Here is a 21,411-nt window from a genome sequence, read left to right on the forward strand (position 1 = left end):
TAAAAATAGTATAAATGTTAACATATTTTTAACTTAATAGTCACTGACAAGTTTGTCAATTTGTCTTAAGGTGTTGATAATTATCTTCTGTGTCTGGTTTATGAACAAAAAACTCTGATGATAATTTATGTTTTATGATAATCAGTTAATTGTTATCAAGTATAATTACTTTGTTCTGTAAAGAACATAACAGGGTCTTTTTACAATAGATGGTTGGGTAATTCCATTAATAAGAAATGTGTGGCCAATAACAATTTGCCAAAAATCATAGAGTGCCCCCCAATTATTATTGTCCACCAATCTGGCTTCCCCTTCATATCACTGTCTAGATCATATAAATCCTCCAGATTCAATAAAATAATATTAGTACCACTAAAATATTAATTTATGTTGAGAACTGCAGTTCTTAGCTTAGAAGGTGGGAATTCAAATACTATTTTGGAATTTTAGGGGGAGAGGAACATATCTTTCCCCTCCTCTCCTACTCCTCCAGATTTACAAGTAACAGAAGCCCTCTATACTTGGATATCTTCCCTCCCTGTGAGCCAGAAATGAGGCTCAGACAACTTCACACCCCTATTTTCTCTCCTCACTCTTATACAGACTCCTTTGCTGTTATGAGGATTTGAGCTGGAGAATGGATGAGGACTTGGTAGCCTATGAGGAAGCATGGGAATCCAGAATGGAGAGACATATAGCATCCCACTTCTAGTTGCACAGAGCGTACAACTTTACAGGAAACTTCACTCTCCCTTTGTAGTGCCCTTGAGCTCCAGGAAGGCTTTTATATTCACTGCCTTTGAGGCACCCACTAGGGCACTGTTTCTTAAACTTTTTAAGACTGAGAAACACCAAACAATATTTTTTTTTATGGGGAACACATTGTTGAGAAAAAAAGGAAGCTTGCCCCTTTTAAGGATGGCCATTTGAACTCTGTTCTCTCTGAACCAAAATTAGGGACACATTATCTACACCCCTGAGTTTGGCCCCCACCGAACCCTCTCTCCTCTGGTGCTGGTCTCTCCCCTGCAAGGGTCTGCCCTTCTGCTTCACCCCCAAATCCCCTGTCACCTGCACCTTCCCTTACCCTTGCACCCTTTTGGTGCTTCCTCCTTCCCTCACTGCCCCTGACTCCTTGCCCTTCACTGTAAGAGACCATGTAGACTCAGGTTTTTGTTTTGAGAGATAATACAGCAAATTCCACAGGAAAGATAATACAAAGTAAGGACTTTGCTGAGAGGGCATCACAAAGGAACAGAGATCAAGCAAGGACATCGGCAGACCTGAATAAACTCTGGTGAGTTCAGGGGAACAAGGCAAACTCATCTCTTAGGACAGGCAACAGACCTTCAAAGAGCCACTATGGCTACTCCTAGATCCAAATGGTGAGTAGATTGGATGGGCATGTGAAGTGATGTGCTTAAGAAACTATTGTCTGCAGGGCAAACTCATCACTAGGAGGAACATTTCTAGTCCTAAGTCACTAATAGGGATGGTATTTCATTTTTAACTGCATATCTATTCCATTGCTATTTCCCCAAGTTTGATTGTGTTCCCTTTTCCCTAATAGAGATTTTCCTCTTTGTACACTGTCTTAGAATGTTGCAAGTGGGGGAGTTCTGACTGTTCTGAGTACTCCAGAATCTAAATTTGGGTTTGGGGGTGGGAAGGGGTTCAAGATGGTTTTGTTACTTGTCAAGAGGGATCCTAGATATAGCCCTTATTACTACTGATAGCACCTGGCAAAAGGGTAATGCTGCCTTAAAGGAAGAGAATTGGACCCCGTGATTATAAAATCTGGCACATCTATATGCCATTATCTATTTCCCATTGGGACTCTACTTGAAAAACATATAGAGGGCATTCAGCTGCTAGGGGAAAGCAGCAAAAATCCATTTTCTTGTGAAATGCTGTTCAGATCTATCCTTACTATAAAGTCTCTCAAAATACTAAAGCTCACCTCCCCAAACATGTTTAACCCTGGAAAAGGTCAGGAAAATGAACACACTTTCTATACTGTTACTAGTTAAGAAAAAGGTGATAAAGTTTATAAGGATTTAAAATGACTGATGCTGCAACAAATGATGATGCAGCTGTTTTGTTTTTTTAAACTGCTACCTATTTCAATTTCCTTATGCCTTTGGAAAGGTCTAATCTGGAAGTTAAGACAATGTATCAAATATCTTTTTAAAGGTCCGGTTTTCAGCAAAATACTGTTATTCAAAGCCAGAACTAAAGAGGAGACTAAGGCCGTGTCCAGACTCAGGGTTTTTTTCGGGAAAAGTAGCCTTTTCCCGAAAAAACTTCCCCTGCGTCCAGACTCAAGCCGCGTTCTTTCGAAATTATTTCGAAAGAACGCGGCTTTTCTTTCGATGGCGGTAAACCTCGTTTCACGAGGAAGAACGCCTTCTTTCGAAAGTTCCTCTTTCGAAAGAAGGCGTTCTTCAATGTAAAGAGGCCGTCTTCGAAAGAGAGCATCCAGACTCGCTGGGTGCTCTCTTTCGAAAAAGCGGATTTCTCTTTCGAAAGATCCGCCTGCAGTCTAGACGCGATCTTTTGAAAGAAGCCTGCAGTCTAGACATAGCCAAAGAGGGGATATGATAGAGGTATATAAAACCATGAGTGGTTTGGAAAAAGTGAATAAGGAAAAGTTATTTACTTATTCCCATTATATAAGAACTAGAGACCACCAAATGAAACTAATGGGCAGCAGGTTTAAAACAATTAAAAGGAAGTTCTTCTTCACACAGCACATAGTCAATCTGTGGAACTCCTTGCCTAAGGAGTTGTGAAGGCTAGGACTATAAGGGTATGTCTACACTACCCTCCTAATTCGAACTAGGAGGGTAATGTAGGCATACCGCACTTGCAAATGAAGCCCGGGATTTGAATTTCCCGGGCTTCATTTGCATAAGCCGGGCGCCGCCATTTTTAAATCCCGGCTAGTTTGTGGAATGAGGAGTACAGCTAGTTCGGATTAGGAAGCCTAATCCGAACTAGCTACTCCATGCCGCGTGTAGCCGCGCGGCACGGGGTTCGAACTAGCCGGGATTTAAAAATGGCGGCGCCCGGTTTATGCAAATGAAGCCCGGGAAATTCAAATCCCGGGCTTCATTTGCAAGTGCGGTATGCCTACATTACCCTCCTAGTTCGAATTAGGAGGGTAGTGTAGACATACCCTAACAGGGTTTAAAAGAGAACTAGATAAATTCATGAAGGTTAAGTCATAAATGGCTATTAGCCAGTATGGGTAAGGAATGGTGTCCCTTGCCTCTGTTTGTCAGAGAGTGGAGATGCATGGCAGGAGAGATCACTTGATCATTACCTGTTCGATTCACTCCCTCTAGGACACCTGGTATTGGTCACTGTCAGCAGACAGGTTACTGGGCTGGATGGACTTTAGGTCTGACCCAGTTTGGCCGTTCTTGTGTTCTTATGTTAGAGCGTCAGCACAGATTTCAGAGTGTGAATGAGCATGGAAGCTGAACAACTTTCTCAACAAAAGATGTAATTCACTCTGGGACAGGACATGTACTGCCACTGCCAGTATAGTCCCTTCTCAGTGGCTAAAGAGAAAGATAAATCTGTAGGTTTGTACAGACTTTTAATATTGGATGAATAAACCATCTTTTCTTTTTCCCTACCAGGGACCCTGATCTAACATACCACTGAATACAGTGGGAATTTTGCTATTGATTTAAATGGGAGTTGGATCAGGCTCTAGATAACATTTAGGAGAGTCTAGCTCATGAAATCTATATAGGTTTGCATACCTAATCTCCAGAATGAATCCACATGGGACTTTTGTACTGGGAATGGAAAGGCAAATGGCAAGGGAGACGAGGCATTTTTTGGAGGGAGGATTCATTTTCCTGATCCAATAAGAGGAGGGCCTGTGAGGAAAGGAGAAGAAAGCAAACAGCACGCACAGTGCAGACTCAGCCCAGCTCAGAGTTCCATGGGACAACACAGCTTCCAAATCAGTCAGCTCCGACATTATAATAATCAATTGTATGTCATGGCTTCTGAGCCATTATAAAACATACTCCAGCAGTGCATTAATAGTTTCCTTGTTTGGGGAGAAATGAGTTGACCCAGAATACTGTATCCCAGGCTAATTTATATACCAACCCATGAATCTTTGAGCCAAGATATAAGATGCCAAACAGAGTATAGCTTGGAGAAGTAGCATGTCCTTATTCAAACTCTGCTGAAGTTCTATCCTGTCAACCAGCCAGACACTTTGTTGAAAATGGTATTTTACCTGCACGGTGACTATGTTCACCACAACCAGACTGTTAAATGTGAGTGTCAAGGGAACTCAGCTACATGGTCCAATCCTGAGGAGAGATGAGGTTGCTGGAAATTTTGCAAATTAAAGCCTTAAGTCACTCTTGTACACAAGCCAATTGATTGGCATGTCAACTAAAAGAATTATATATCATGCCAGTGGAGTTCCTTGCAATGTGCTTGGGATGAGAACACAGGTGGCTGTACTTTAGTGGCAGTTAAACTCTTGTGTAAGGAGCCTCTCCTTCACCTTATCTATACAATTAGTAATCTGTGGATTCGTTTTTGCAGTAAGCATAATTAAAAAGAAAAAGAGGTTGCTGCTGAGCAATAGCATAAGATTCGGTTAGGCTATTCTAGTTGGTTAAAAAAGACCTTGATCCTGAAGTAGCTTCTTTTTCAGTAGAGGGTTAAGACAGAGAAGTATAAAACTATACCTAGCAGAAATAAATGGACCTTCTCTATTTTATCATGCGTCTCACAATATCCATGTTTTCTAAAGCTTCAGCTGCAGGAGTTGTGTTTAGGAGAGAATCTCAGCTTCTGAGACAAAGTCCTGGTGTGAAAGCAGCAGCAGTGAGGCAGAACATATCACTTGCCAGAGGACCCAAGAATAACTAGGTCAGACAGCCCTGGAGTGGCAAAGAAGGGGAGCTAGGGATAACCAGTTGGGCCAGAGAACAGCTGGAGACTGTTGGCTTTCCTGAGTACTCGGAAGGCAGGGGAAGTTAGCTGCTGAAAATGGATGGATTGACAGGTATGCTGCCCTGTCCAGGAATGAGCATCTCTGGGTATGTCTAGACTGCATTCCTCTGTCAACAGGCATAAGGGATCTGTCGAAAAAAGGCTTTCTTTCTCAACAGATCCCCCTCTAGACTGCTGCTTTTTGTTGACAAAGGGCTGAGTCGGCATAGTGCGGTGACCATTTTTATGCATAATAGGCGTGGGATATTTAAATCCCTGCCTCATTTGCAATGTCGACTTGCCTAATCTGCATCCCTCTGCCAACAGGGATGCAGTCTAGACATACCCTCTGTGAATTTGGGTTCTTGGACACAATATGGTTTCTTCTCTGGAACAAGGAAGGGTGCAGGGGTTTTTTGCATTGTTCCTTTCTGAGTAGAGGGATCTAGAGAGAGATTTTTATTATATTAACTTCTCCCATGGTCCACATGCTTGTTGACCCCCTTAAAGAATTCTAGTAAATTAGTGAGGCCTTGATTTCCCTTTACAAAACAATGTTGACTTTTCCCCAACAAATTATGTTCATCTATGTGTCTGACAATTCTATTCTTTGCTAGAGTTTCAACCAATTTGCCCGGTACTGATATTAGACTTTCTGGTCTGTAATTTCCAGGATCACCTTTAGAGCCCTTTCTAAAGATTGGTGTCACATTAGCTATAGAAGATGACTTAAAGGATAGGTTATAAACCACAGTTAGCAGTTCCACAATTTCACATTTGAAAGAGGCGAAGGGCTGTCCTACATTAATGCCTTGGTACAGAGCCTCATATAGGAGCTTGAAGGTATATGTAGTAACCACAATGTTCAAACTTGGATTTTCAGAATCAGAACACTAACTCCATATTGGAATGTGTAAATAATTAATCTTCTTCAGAGATGTAGGGTGCTGGTAGTTCCCATTTGCTTTTAAATCTAATGGCAACATTTCCAGTGTTGACATTAGGTGTTTAGTGCTCATCATTTGAATAAACTGGATATGTGTGAAACTCAGACAGTCTCATTGCTTGTGCTGGCTTTCCTCTTCCATCGTCCCAGATTTCCTATGAAATGATAATGGACTTCAGATGTGATATTCCCAACAGAAGTGCTTTCAGGAAGCAATGACTATGGAAATCTACACTGAATTGCTGGTTATCCAACAGCAGATGGTACCCATAAATACAGGCAACGAGTGGCTATTTTTAAACCTATTTCAGATAGGTTGGTGTGGGGGGCGTTATTTTTTCTGAGTCTTATTCTGTGTCTTATCACAACACATTCATGGTTTCTCAGGGCCCAATCCTGGGACTCCTAACTTGGTCTAAACTACCATCTGTCTCATCATGACATTTGTCTGAGATCAATTATTGGAATGCAAGGTACTGCTCAGTGCAGCATAAGAAGGCGATGAACATCATCAACTGGCTTTATGTACTCCATACCTTGCAGGGCAGAGCTGAACAGTAAGGAAAAGGTGGGAGAAATCCTTTATTACACAGATGTCGATCCTGCAAACGCTGAAGCACATGAACTATAACTGTACACATTGTTAGTCCCATTTATTGACTGAACCTCTTCAGTGTATACAGTTTAATATGTGGCTTATATTTTTGCAAGATCAGCACTCTATTATATGTACATTTCTTGTAGGTAGATTAAGAGAATTAAAAGGAGCCCACTTTTTTCTTGTGGCTTTTTTTTTGTACCAAAATATTCACTAATGATTAACCAAGATATGTTATGTTTGTACAAGTTCTGTACATAGCCTGTTGTTTTCACAATTCCCAAGGTACACCAAACTGTCTGAAGGCACATCTATTATTTATAAAACCTTAATTAGGCTCTCTACTTAATGATGAAATTGAAATTTGCCAACAAATGGTGCGTGTTAATATGAATACACAGTGTCACAACACATGCACTGTAAAATTAGCAGCTGTCTGTTATTGCCGCCAGTAACCCTATTCTCTCATTTCTCACAGCCTAATTAAAAGAATACTTAATCTCTATATAAAATTAATTGTTGCCATAAGTTTTAACAACCTGTCCATCTTAAATAAGAAAAATTCTTGTATTTAATTGTTATTTTTTGTGTGCGATGTTTACTGCTAGGTTGGTGGTTTAAATTCTAGTGATTTATTAAATCATTTCTGTGCAACCACCTCACAAATTTTTTAAAAATAATATTTTCTTGATAAATGTATAGTCCTGACAGTGGGGGGAGGGAGGAAGAGGCTGTTGCCCCAGGACCCAGAGATTCAAAAGGGCATGGAGTTCCCAGCCTCTGCTGTGGCTGCTGTAGCAGTGGCCAGAGCCACAGGCCCTTTACATAGCTGCTGGAGCACCTGGGGGTGCATGCCAAGTGGTTCTGAAGGCTGCCATGGCATGGGTGGAGGACCCGTGGCATAGTGTGCTCCAGGAGCACTAAGGGCATGTGATTGTTTGTGCAATCACTGTCCAAAGTTGGAACTTTTTCTCTCTTTATCTTTTTTATGATTAAAGGCTAATTAGAAAAAGATTCAGGTCTATAGAAGGCTATAACTATGCTGCTGGTATGGCTAACATTTTTCTACTGTGCTTTCATTTTACCTTTATGACTTTTTGAAATTTGGCTTCTGTACGTGTGCCATATTTTAGAGCAGATGAATTATAGTGGCAGTCGTGCTGCAAAACCGGAATGTAACTAAATAAATTACTGAGCTACGGCTTCTGAAATGGATGATCCTATGCAGGTTATCACCACAAACTGAGTCATTGCTATGACTGTAGCCAGGCAACATAAAGAAGTGGTGCTGCTGCTACCTGCTAATGTGTTGGTGAATCTAGAACATCTCTGTCCATGTGTAGGGCACAATTCTATACTGCTCTAAGTGGAGCTGGGAGGAGCATGCAGTCAGTTGAGGCTCCCTGATCCTGTGGGTCTCTTTAGCTGCTTTAAGCTACATGCAGGGTGGAGCAGTCCCTAGCTAGCCAGGGACCAGCCATGCGCTCTTTCTTGGCACACCTGCTAGGCTGGAAGCTAAGCAGGAGTGACCTAGCGGCAGGTTAAACCAGCTTTATGCCATCTGTGAATTATTCATCAAGGGAATCCCAGCTTTCGGTATAAGCCTGTTATATGGTCCCTTTATGCTTTTCCTAAGTGCTATTGTGGTGCCTAGGATTGAGTCCTGAAACTACCATGTCCCTTAGGGTATGTCTACACTACCACCCTAGTTCGAACTAGAGTGGTAGTGTAGACATATCCTTACTCTTTACTTCATCCAGAGTACTCACAAGCTATGGGTGCCCTATTCCTCTCATGAGGATGATGAATTACAGCCTTCCTTTTTCCCCTGACCCCCTTCCTTCTCCCCTATTTATTTTAGTTCTGGACATCCAACACTCCAGTCATCTGAAGAAGTGGGCTGTGCCCATGAAAGCTCATGATATCATCTACACAGTTTGTTAGTCTATAAAGTGCTACCAGACCATTTGTTGTTTTTTAATTTTATCCTGTACAGACTAACTCGGCTACCCACTGAAGCTTTACTAAGGCCAGGTCTACATGAGGGGAGAAAATCAACCTAAGATATGCAACTTCAGCTATCTGAATAGCGTAGTTGGAGTTGATGTACTTAGGACAAATTTCTGCTGTGTCCCCACTGTGGAAGATCAACAGTAAAAATTCTCCCATCAAGATAAAAGAGTTGTCTCTGATCTGAAGATTTTGTCTAGAACAAGAACAGCTCATTTGGGTAAGAATTGTTGTGCAATACGTTTTTTAGTGAATTAGCACAAGCTGTACATTTTCTTTTAATTTTAACTTGTTAACCTGTTTTCACTTGCAACCATTTAACTCCTACTGTTTGTACTTAGTAAACAAAAGTGTTTTTATTATGAGGCCCAGTGTAAATAATTGTAACCTGGGGGGAATGACCAGTGTGCATATCTCTCTTTCATTGATAAAGAGGGTGAACATCCTCTGTGTGTAAAACTTTTACTCAGAGAAAGATGGATTTATTTGGGGTTTTGATCTCTTTTGAGGGTTTTTTTTCTCTGAGTGCTGTGCCATAGAACTGCATTCTCCCAGACCTGATGTGGTTCAGTGTCTGCATTGCTCTTCAGAGGGGCAGTAACCCCAAATCTGTGCTTTGTCTTGGGGAAACCAGAGAATCTGGCCCAGCAGGATGGGGTGGTGGGAATTCCCAGAGAGCAAGAAGATGGGTGTCAGTGGCATAATCAGCACACTGGAAAACAATCTCAACAGGTCTTATGTGACTACACCCTGTCACAAGACTGATGTGATAACCTTTAGTCATCGGTCAGCCAAGGCCCCATTGGCAGGAGCATCTAGAGGAGAGTGCTTCTATGTGTATAAATCTAAATAAATAAGGGTGAACTGGGATAAAAAAATGTGGATGAATTGAAGTCAGTGGAGTCTTGACTTCTTGTATCAGGCACAAATTTGACCCTTGTGGTACAATGGGAGTTGTGTCCCAATAGTGACTGCATCAGGACTGAAGGATTTGACCCTTTGGTAACTGATCATGATAAATTAATGTCATATGGTCAAGATAAAATTATATAGAACAATGAATGGCAGAGAGAAGCTAGACTGGGTGCAGCTATTCACTCTTTACTGTGATATAAGAATAAAGGTTTATCCTTTAAAGTTTTGATCTGTACTGCATTTTACAATCCCTTACTTTTCCTTATTACCCCAGGAGATAATTAGTTGTTAAACATTTTATGGCTGGAGATACTGATGCAAAAAAGCTAAGTGATGATACTGAAGTTTATTTCATGTGGAATTCTACATTTTGCATTGACAATGCCTCACAGAAGCTATCTCCCCTTCTGTATGTAACTGGAACAGAAAACACATTTTAGACAACTTAATTGCTATTGTTCTCTCGTATTGGCTCAGTAACATATCATTAATTACAATTTAAAATGCCAAATTGCTATTCTTTTCTTTAGACATCTTTGCATTCTTTCAGCTATCTCTGTAAATCATCTCTGCCCTCCCTCCATCTGTGTGAACTCTCTGTTGTGCACCACAGCCAGATGCCAATTTTCACTGGAACAGTAGGTCACCTAGTGAAAGTCTTTCCCCATAAAGCAACCTGTGTACTTGGTCCACTTTCTTCCAAAATATTTTATAGATCATTCTGACCCTGGCCCAACAACTTATTTAATCATGCACTTAACTTTAAGTATCTATGTAGCTCCTTGGACTCTAAGGGTATGTCTACACTGCCACCCTACTTAGAACTAGGGAGGCGAATGTCGGCATTTGAACTTGCAAATGAAGCCCAGGATTTAAATGTCCTGGGCTTTATTTGCATGTTCCCGGGCACTGCCATTTTTAAATGCCCCGTAGTTCGAACTACCTGCCCGCGGCTACACGCGGCACGGACTAGGTAGTTCGAATTAAAGCTCCTACTTCGAACTACCGTTACTCCTCATTGCAGGAGGAGTAACGGTAGTTTGAATTAGGAGCTTTAATTTGAACTACCTAGTCCATGCCACGTGTAGTTATTCCAAAATAGCTATATGAGTGTCTACACAGGCATTCAGTTATTTCAAATGGACAGCTTATTCCAAAATCTGTAAACCTCATTCTATGAGGAATAATGCCTAATACGAAATAACTATTTTGAAATAAGGCGTGTAGACGCTCCACTGCTGCTATTTTGAAATAGCTCCTCACCAGGGCCATTCTAAGTTATTCCTCTCCAGTGCCTCCTGGGGCTCTAAATTGAGATAGCATATCTGCATTAGGGAAGCCTGCCTCGGACTAATTTTGAGGCTTCCCTGCAGCGTAGATGTGCTATTTCGAAATAAGCTATTTCGGAATAAGCGTGCTGTGTAGTTATACCCCTATAGGACTGCTGTCATGCTTAAGGTGAAACTCCTGCTTATGTGTTTGGCTAGGTTGAGTGCTCTGTTGGGGAGGACAAGGTTTGTGTTCCCTGCCCAGAATAACTGCAGGATTCAGGAACTCGAATTCACAGATCCCCAGAAATGGGTTTGAGGTCTGAGTCATCCTGTATTTTCACATTGCCTCCCAGGCCTCTGCTTTCCTAGCTGCCATGGCTGTGGAGTGACTTAGTACTTTATTATATTATTATATGAAATTCTTGACATTACATTAATAGAACTTCACAAAAACATCCCCTCCTTCTTGCGTGCGAGTGGCACAGTAAATACCTCTCTGACAGCTTCATAGCTATTGTTCTATTGCAGATTCAGCTTCCTTGTCTGATAAAATACAGAAATGTGCACAGTGTAGATCCAATCCTGTGTGAATGTCAGCTTCAGTGAGTTGAAAGTACTCTGTATATTGCAGAATGGGATCTATGACAGTACTACTGGCTGGTTATACGTGATTAGTAGGGCTGGTCAAATTAGTTCTACAAATACTGGTTTTCAATGGCAAATTTTGTGTTTTCAGCTAAACAAAATTTCCATGAAAAATATTTGCTTTCCACAGAAAATTTCAACTTGTCATCAGCAGCCAAATAAAAAACCAAACCTCAAAAAATAATCTAGAAACACAAAGGGATCCCATTCATATTGTGACTAATCATGATGGCAGATAAACTTGAGATGGCTTAGAAAAATAAATAATTTCCATCTCAGTTCCACCCCATCTTCATTTTTAACTTTTAACTTAGCCTTTTAACTAAACACACACTATACACGTATCCAGAGTAACTGGGCTCCCTGTTCCTTCTGTTGCAGAATGTGGGCTCACTTCTGATCTTACATACTTGGGTTTCACTCTCATACAATGCTACTGTAGTCAATGTAATTCTTTTTTATATGCATGAAAGAGCCATTAGAATCAGGTCCCTATTCTGCCACAGGGCCAAGTTAACTTAAGATCCTAGCATGAACGTGTTTTAGAGTCATTGGTTATGTCTACACTATTTGGCTCCATCAATGGAGGGAAGGGATAGCTCAGTGGTTTGAGCATTGGCCTGTTAAACTTAGAGTTGTGAGTTGAATCCTTGCAGAGACCATTTGGGGCAAAAATTTGTCAGGGATGGTACTTGGTCCTGCTGTGAAGGCAGGGGACTAGACTGGACTTGATGACCTTTCAAGGTCCCTTCCGGTTCTAGGGGATAGGCAATCTCCATTAATTTAAAAAAAAATGGAACCATGTAGATGAGCTTTATAGACATAGCAAAATGAAGCAGCGATTTAAATAATCACCGCTTCATTTATATCAAAATGGCTGCCACGCTATGGCTATCAGCTGTTTGTCGGCTCAGCACAGTAGTCTGGACTCTTGGCAGTCGACATCAAAAGCCTTTGTTGACTTCCCTGTTATCCCTCGTGGGATGAGGTTTACTAGGGCGGTCAACAGAGGCTCTTGATGTCAACCACCGAATGTCCAGACTACTGCGCTGAGCCGACAAACAGCTGATTGCCACAGTGTGGCAGCCATTTTGATGTAAATGAAGCAGCGATTATTTAAATCACCGCTTCATTTTGCTATGTCTACAAAGCTCATTTACATGGCTCCGTTGATGGAGCCATGTAGTGTAGACATACCCATAGGGACCAATTCTGTCTCCACTCCCCCAGGGTAAAACTAAATCACCTGACCTAAAGTCAATAGAATTAAACTGGAATTAGTAAGAGAATAATGGGAACTAGAGTATATGATGGATGGTGGCCTATTCCAGGATGGGGCAAACTGGGACCTGATTCTCCACTGTCTTATTTAGTCACATAACATGCTACCACTTCAGAATGGTGGTGGTTTTTGCATGCAATTGATGACAACACAAGAGTTGAAGAGAACTGAACAATCGAACTCAGAAACAGAGCAACTCGAAACACACCACCGTTGACAAGTAGGGTGCAGGATTTGTGCTGCTTGCAGAGGTACTGGTGGATCTGAGAGAGTCAGCTATCCTGATCAAGTGACTAGCACCACCGGAGTGCTCAAACAGTTTTTGCAGTGGGGGTGCTGAGAGCCATTGAACCAAACTGTAAATTCTGCATATGATGGGAACCATTTCAAGCCCAGGGGTATGGCAACAGCTGTTCTAGCATCTGTGCTAACCACCTTATGCTATGACTACAATGCATAGTGAGCCTGAGTCTGTGGGACACAAACTTGTAGACTTGGTGTTTTCATGACAAGATCAGAGTATCCTTATTGCATTTTAAACCCAGACCTCACACATGTGCCGATGCGACTATGATGCTACCACACAAACCTTCTGCTTCTGGGGGCATCTGATCATATCTCAAGACTACTAGTGCCCTCCCCACAGAGCTGGCCCAAGCTACGGGCTGACTGGGCTACCGCCCACGGTGCTACCGGACCAGGCAGAGGTGGGGCCACACATGTGCTGGCCACCCGGGGGCGGCACCACGCTCCTGGGGCATGGGGCACATGAATGGCTCGGGCCAGCTCTGCCTCCCCAGATGTAGCCAGAGGTGTTTGGTTCAGGTGCCTATGGAAGAACCTGTTTGTCCACCCTATGGGATGTGAACAGAATTGGATTGAGCGGTTTTAGCCTGCCGACACATCAAGGCAAGCCATTTTGGGTCCACTCTCTCCCACCAAGCTCCCAGGAGCCAGAGAGATAAATAGGAATGTCAACCTGGTAGAAAACTTCTATCTATTTTGGGAATCAGACACAACATCTGTGAGATATTGGTGGACATTTTGGAGGTGGCATTTGACCTACCTCAGGCATCTGTCGGAGGGAGTACTGGCAAGCCGGCTGTGACACTCTCCCAATGCTGCCTATGTCTGTAGCCATCGCTGTACATTCCTCATACATGATAATGTGGCAGGGACTCGGGCCAGGGCAGGGCCTGGAGTAGAAAGTAAAGGTGGCAGTAGAACTTACACTAAAGCAGTCAATCTGGTGGCCATGCGTACAAATAACCTCTTGAACAGTTCTTTTTGCTGCACAATTTCTCCCTCAACCTGTGGTCCTGCTCCAAGAACTGTGCTGCCAATCTCTCCTCATACTGTGCAGCCTTTCTGACTCTCTTTCCATCTTTCTTGCATCCTTATCCTTCAGGGATTCAGTCCAGTTCTTCTAGTGAATGTGTTGGTTGGTTTTATTTAAAAACCCAACAACAGCAAGGAATCCAGTGGCACTTTAAAGACTAACACATTTATTACAGTTTTATTAAGAATCTGTCCCATTTACTCATCTTGAACTCTTGCTTGTAGCTTGTAGCTGGAGAGTCTGCTCCCCCAGGCTTGTGGTGCCATGTGTTTGTCCTACAGATGTAGAAGAGCCTTAAAGGAAAACAAAATTACGTTTTTGGTTCTTAAAGGGGGTTGTTTTATTTCCACTTCAAAGGATGATACATTTTATCAGTAGGCTTCATGTAATTAAAACAAAAACCACTGTTCACTTCAGATGGCTCCTGGAGCAGCACAGAAAGCCCTCACGTGCCATGGTCAGACACACACACAAAATTCAAGTAAGGCGATTTATAAATCCCCACCATTTTTTCTGTGGAGAGGATGTCAAGTCATGTGATGTGTTGTTGTCACTAGCTAAGGTTTTATAATCTGTCAGGCTGGATGGGCTCTGGAGAACATGGATATTCTGGAAGTCCCTGTAGAAGTGTGAACTTCGGTTCCAAGCCAGGAGAGGGCAGCTGTCCATTTCTGCTAAGGAGATTTTTGGGTATCTGGTAACTGACTAGGATATCTAAGAGGAGGCTCATAAGTAACAGAGATGTCCCCAATAAGCACACCTTGCCCCAGAATGTAACTGACCATCTATAGTTCCTACTCTGTGAGACATTTGCTTTCTTGACCAGCCAGTAATGTGTGAAAAATCATGCTAAAATCAACACGATGTTGATGTAGCATGGAGAAACAATATAGCCTCTTTATAAGCACCTTGTGTTCATGGACAGCCTGGACTGACTGCCAGCTATTAGGACCCTGAATGCAGACAGCCATTGTCCAATGTAATTTGCACTCATTTTTCTGCCAATGCAAATGCACACTTGGACTTGGTTTGGGTTCATTACAGCCAGTATTTTCCAGTCTGACAGTGTGGGTCTGGCCAATTTTAAAGTGTACTGTATTGGCAGGGAAGGGTAAGTGAGGCTTATTACTGTAGTACCCCAACCTGTTTTTCTAACAACCATCTGGTAGCTAGTAAAAATTTCAAGATAACTGCTTGTTTAATTTTTTTCTCCTTCCATTCCCAATGTCCATTTTGAATCCCACTGGCTGCAAGGGGGCAGGCGTGGAGCTGGGGGGGGGGGGGGGAGGGGAGGAAATGATGTGGGTTCTGCCTTAAACAGAGGCACACCACAAACTTGGCTTGTATTTATAACCAACTAGAGTTATGAGTCAGAAATCCTTCCCATCCAGCTATTAATAACAACATGACAGCAGAAAGTTAGTGAGCTCCCATGGTGCTTTCTGTTCCCTGTTCCCTGGGTCTTCAAAATATGGACCCAGGATGTGCTGCTGCTGCTGTAGTGGCAAAGACCCTTTGGTGACCAGTCTGAGCACTAACCTCACTTCTTGCCCTTCATCCACTGGCTGGTTCTCCTCTTGTAGTGTCTGTGTTGGGGTAATAAGGGCTCTGTCCCTGCTCAGCAGATTCCCATGCTGCAAGCTTGGTGCTTGCTGAAGTTTGCAGAACCTGAGTGATTTACTTGTGAAATAGGCAGGAAGATAAATAATTTCTAGCGGTGCCATTAGCATTCTTGGCTTTGGGGCAGTCAGTGTTGAGCCACTTGATTCACTGTCTGCATTGTTCTGCTGCTCAGTCGATCCTCCAGGCTGCCAGCTGCTCAGATATAGCTTTGTAGGCACAATCATTTCTTGTGCACTTGCTGAAGTTGAACTTCTTGTTCACCTTGCACCAGAAGTTAAGCAGGATCCAGCTGTGTTCCTCTCCCCAGCTAGCAGCACTCCTGATTACTGTTAGGTATAGCTTACTCGTGTGAGGGTTACCGATGTTCCCAGGTGAGTAGTCCATGTAGAAATGAAGATTTAAACACCAAGCAGCTGCATTTGGATGAGGAAGTTGCTTCTAGCTCTTGGGAATCAGGATGGGAAGTTTTGGGGTGGCAGGACTGGGAAACATAGGGCCAAGGGATTGTGGGATAGTGTTGGTTGATAGACTCTGGCAAGCAGGACTTGAGCTGCAGCCACACTACAAAACCCTTGGGCTTGAACCTGTGTCATAACAGGGCTTAGACAGGCATGTTCTGAAGATTTAGGGGGCCCTGTGCAGCACTATTCAACTGGTGCCTGTATTCCTGACAGCAGCTGGGAGGCAATGATTTTTAGAGAGGCGATTTTATATTCTTCAGCAATGCACAAATGAACTATTTTAAAGCAAATTTTAAACAGAGGTCCTGTAAAATTAACACAGAAAATTCAGAGGGAAGGCCATGTTAATTGTTTCAGAAAAAACAATGAGGAATTCTGTGGCACTTTAAAGATTGTTAGTCCTTATAGTGCCACAAAAACCTTTGTTGTTTTACAGTAAATTCAGAAACTGTCAGTATATACCTGGGGTAGGCAAATGCCTGTTAAATGGCTTCATTACCACTTGGATGGCTCTTTCATGGCTTCAGTGTTCTGCTGATAGGGCTGGCTAGATTTTTCACTTTTAAGTTAACTAGATCCTCTCTGGAGGAAGAAGCAAAAGAGGTGGGTGAATGGACATTGGTGCCTCACATTTTCAGGTGCCCTGCACAGCTGTGTATTCTGAGCATGGATAAGGAAGGCCCTGGGGTACATACCTATACCTTTGGCAGGATCCTGTGCCTACATTTTGAAGTCAGAATGATTTTTGTGTGGATGGAAGAGGGAACTCAGAACCAATGTTTACTATGCAGTATAGACATACCAAAGGACCTAATTGATGCTAGTGGATAAAGATTGCAGGATCAATGCCAAATAATGGTAAAACTAGAAAATGTCCACTAAAACTGGTGCTTAATTGGCAAAAATGTATTGCTTGTGGATGGCTGTTTCAATTCTAATCAAATACAAATGCCCAAGTACGAGGAAAAACAATAAAATATGTATTATGTAACAGGAAACATTTAAAAACCAACAAATAGTCTAGTAGCACCTTAGGGTATGTCTACACTACAACGTTAATTCGAACTAACTTAGTTCGAGTTAGTTAATTCGAACTAAGCTAATTCGAACTAACGGATCCAGACTAAAAAACTAGTTCGAATTAGCATTTTGCTAATTCGAACTAGCATGTCCACATTAAATGGACCCTGAACCGGGCTTAAGGATGGCCGGAAGCAGTGCCGGCAGGGCATCAGAGGAGGACTTAGAGCATGGAGATGCTGTCTCAGGCTAGCCGAGGGCTGTGCTTAAAGGGTCCCGACCCCCACCCCGGAAAGACAGTTCTCAGGGGTGCCCCACTTGCAAAGCAGTCCTGGCTTGGAGTGCCCGGAGTGCCCACACTGGGCACATCACAGCACTCGGACATCAGCCCGGCTGCACCTGCCGCAGGCTGCCATCTGGGCAGAGGGAGCAATTGGGGGTCTGCAGGAGAGCTTCCACCCCCAGAAGCCCGCAGAGCCAGCCCAGTCCTCCCCATCAGGGGCTCGTGCCCCATTCCTCCTTCACCTCCTTCCACTTACCCTTCCCTAGCCCCTCTTCTTGATGTACAAAATAAAGATAACGTGTCTTCCAAAATGGAATCTGTCTTTATTGAACAAAACTGGGGGAGACTGGGAAAAGGAGGTGGGAGAGGGGAAGAGAGAGGCTGGGAGAGGGGAGGGCAACTAAAATGATCAGGGGTTGGGAACAGGTCCCATATGAAGAGAGGCTACAGAGACTGGGACTGTTCAGCTTAGAAAAGAGGAGACGGAGGGGGGACAGGATAGAGGTCTCTAAAAGCATGAATGGCGTGGAGAGGGTGCATACAGAAAAGTTCTTCATTAGTTCCCATAAAGAAGGACTAGAGGACACCAAGGCTACGTCTACACTGGCCCCTTTTCCGGAAGGGGCATGTAAATTTCACCAGTCGTCGTAGGGAAATCCGCGGGGGATTTAAATATCCCCCGCGGCATTTAAATAAAAATGTCCGCCGCTTTTTTCCGGCTTTTAAAAAAACCGGAAAAGAGCGTCTACACTGGCCCCGATCCTCCGGAAAAAGTGCCCTTTTCCGGAGGGTCTTATTCCTACTTTGAAGTAATAAGTAGGAAGTAGGAATAAGACCCTCCGGAAAAGGGCACTTTTTCCGGAGGATCGGGGCCAGTGTAGACGCTCTTTTCCGGCTTTTTTAAAAGCCGGAAAAAAGCAGCGGACATTTTTATTTAAATGCCGCGGGGGATATTTAAATCGCGGATTTCCCTACGACGACTGGTGAAATTTACATGCCCCTTCCGGAAAAGGGGCCAGTGTAGACGTAGCCCAAAAGAAAGGAATGGGTAGCAGGCTTCAAACTGGTAACAGAAAGTTCTTCTTCACAAAGCAAATAGTCAACCTGTGGAACTCCTTGCTGCAGGAGGCTGTGAAGGCTAGAACTAGAACAGAGTTGAAAGGGAAGTGAGATCAAGTCATGGAGGTTGGGTCCATGGAGTGATATTAGCCAGGGGGTAGGAGTGGTGTCCCTGCCCAAGGTTTGTGGAAGGCTGGAGAGGGATGGCACGAGACAAATGGCTTGGTCACTGTCTTCAGTCCATCCCCTCCAGGGTCCCTAGGATTGGCCACTGTTGGCAGACAGGCTACTGGGCTAGATGGACCTTTGGTCTGACCGAGGACGGCCATTGTAAGCTCAGGGCTCAGGGTCGGGGGTCTCACTGGACCCCCTTGATTCTCTTGCACTCCTGCTCCTGGGTGGCCAGGCTGGCAGCTCTCCTGCCCTAGCCAGCCACTTTCCTGTGCCTAGTGCGGAGATCGTGGACAAGGTCCACGATGTCTGCACTAGCCCAGGCGGGTGCCCGCCTCTTGCGGTCCCGGGCAAGCACCCGGGAGCCGCCAGCCTGGTCCTGGGCTGGGGGGCATCGGGTGGGTGGCTCGATCTGTGCCAGGTGCAGGGTCTGCTGGCTGGGTGCTGGCAGGCTTGCACCTGGCACGGGCACCGTAGCCAGCCCGGGCCCCTTTAAGGGCTCCGGGGCCGGGAGGGGGGCAGAAGAGTTTCCCTGGTGTTGGCCAGAGTGGCCACCAGGGAAACCTCAGGAGGGCTAGCCTCCCACTAGTTTGAATTAAGGGGCTACACACCCCTTAATTCGAACTAGCTAGTTCGAACTAGGCTTAATCCTCGTAAAATGAGGTTTTCCTAGTTCGAACTAAGCGCTCCATTAGTTCGAATTAAATTCGAACTAACAGAGCGCTAGTGTAGCACCTATGAAAGTTAGTTCGAACTAACGGACGTTAGTTCGAACTAACTTTGTAATGTAGACATACCCTCAGAGACTAACAAAATATGTAGATGGTATCATGAGCTTTCATGGGCACAGCCCACTTCTTCAGATGACAGGAGTGTTAGAAGTCTAGATGGAAGAATAAATAAGAGAAGGAGGGAGGGAACGAAGGAAGGAAAAAAAGAGAAAAAAGAGAGACAGTGAGTAGATAAACTTCAGAGGGGAAGCTGAGTTAGTCTGTAACAGGAAAAACTTAAAAAACAATAAATAGTCTAGTATTACCTTAAAGAATAAATAGTTACAAAAAGCTGATAAGAACCATTACCATCTTCATTGTTTGATTAGTTGGTGAAGTCATTAAGATATGGAAGATAATGTGCGAGCCAGCTGATATCCCGTTTCATACCATTTGTATAAGAATTAAACTTGTGAATGAAGTTAAGTTCCAACCCTTCTCTGTATGTGTGGCTTGTGGAATTGGTCTGAAACAAAATGGTGACTTGGAGATCCATTAATGAGTGTCTAGGAAGATTAAAGTGTTCTCCAACAGGCTTTTGTGTACAGGCAGTCCCCGGGTTACGTAAAAGATAGGGACTGTAGGTTTGTTCTTAAGTTGAATCTGTATGTAAGTCGGAACTGGTGTCAGCCGCTGCTGAAACTGATCAGTTTAAACCGCAGCTGAATCTGGATGCCAGTTCTGACTTACATACAGATTCAACTTAAGAAACCCAGGCGTCCCCAAGTCAGCTGCTGCTGAAACTGATCAGTGGCTGATTCCAGGAAGCCTGGGGCAGAGCAACTCTGCCTCGGGCTTCCTGTAGTCAGCCGCTGGTCAGTTTCAGCAGTGGCTGACTTGGGGACGCCTGGGGCAGAGCAGCTGGGGTGCTGCTGGGTTGCTCCAGTAGCGCCGCTCCTCAGCGCTACTGGAGCAACCCAGCACCCCAGCTGCTCTGCCCCAGGCGTCCTGATTCAGCCGCTGCTGAAACTGACCAGCAGCGGCTGAATCAGGATGCCTGGAGCAGAGCAGCTGGGGCGCTGCGGGACCAACCCGGCAGCCCCCAGCTGCTCTACCCCAGGGGTAGGCAAGAAAAGCCTGGTCTGCTGGGGGGGGGCACTAGCTGCGGGCGTGCTCCGCGACTTTGCTCCTGTCCCCCTGGTCTGCTGGGGGGGTCCAGCAAAGCCACTGGACCCCCCCCCCCCCAGCAGACCAGGGGGACAGGAGCAAACAAGCAAAGCCGCCCAGGCAGCGGGACTCCCGCCGCCTGGGCGGCTTTGCTCGGGTGTCCCTGGTCTGCTGGGGGGGGGGGGGTCCAGCGGCTTTGCTGGACCCCCCCCAGCAGACCAGGGAGACTGGGAGAAGTTCCCCCCCCCCCGAGGACACGGGTGGCGACCCGCCGCCCGTGAGCTCCGGGGCGAGAAAAGCCCCGTTCGTAAGTGCGGATCCGACATAAGTCAGATCCGCGTAAGTCGGGGACTGCCTGTATTGCCTTTTTGGCTATCTGATTTGTGTCCATTAATTTTTTCCTGTAGAGACTGTCCAGTCTGGCCAATATACATAGCAGTGGAGCATTGCTGGCATAGATCACATTAGTGGATGTGCAGTTAAATGAGCCTCTGATTTGGTGGCCGATGTGATTGGGTCCATTGATAAAATTGCTGGTGTCAATGTCTGGGCAGAGTTAGCACCAGAGCCGATTGCAGGGGTGGGTTCCTGGATCATTATGATGGAGATGTGTTGCATGGTTACTGGACAAACTATTTGTTTTAAAATGAGGAAGTAGATCTTTATTCTTGGCAGAAGAATAATTGGTTAAATGGAGGAATGTTTCTGAGACACAATTTGTCACACTGATACAAATCAAGAATATTTAGAGGATAACTCAGCCTGGGGAGATGCATACAAGAAGAAATGAGCTTCATAACTGTGAATGGACAAGTAAGGATTTAGGAATATATATAATACCACGAGATGTCCTAAGGAGGGATGTATTCTTCAATAACTAACTCTTATGTGATTAACTCTGGAAGAGCAAATTACAGGGAAATTTGGTCATTTGAAG

The sequence above is a fragment of the Pelodiscus sinensis genome, chromosome 10 (assembly GCF_052426305.1).
Source record: "Pelodiscus sinensis isolate ZL-2025 chromosome 10, ASM5242630v1, whole genome shotgun sequence".
NCBI lineage: Eukaryota > Metazoa > Chordata > Testudines > Trionychidae > Pelodiscus > Pelodiscus sinensis.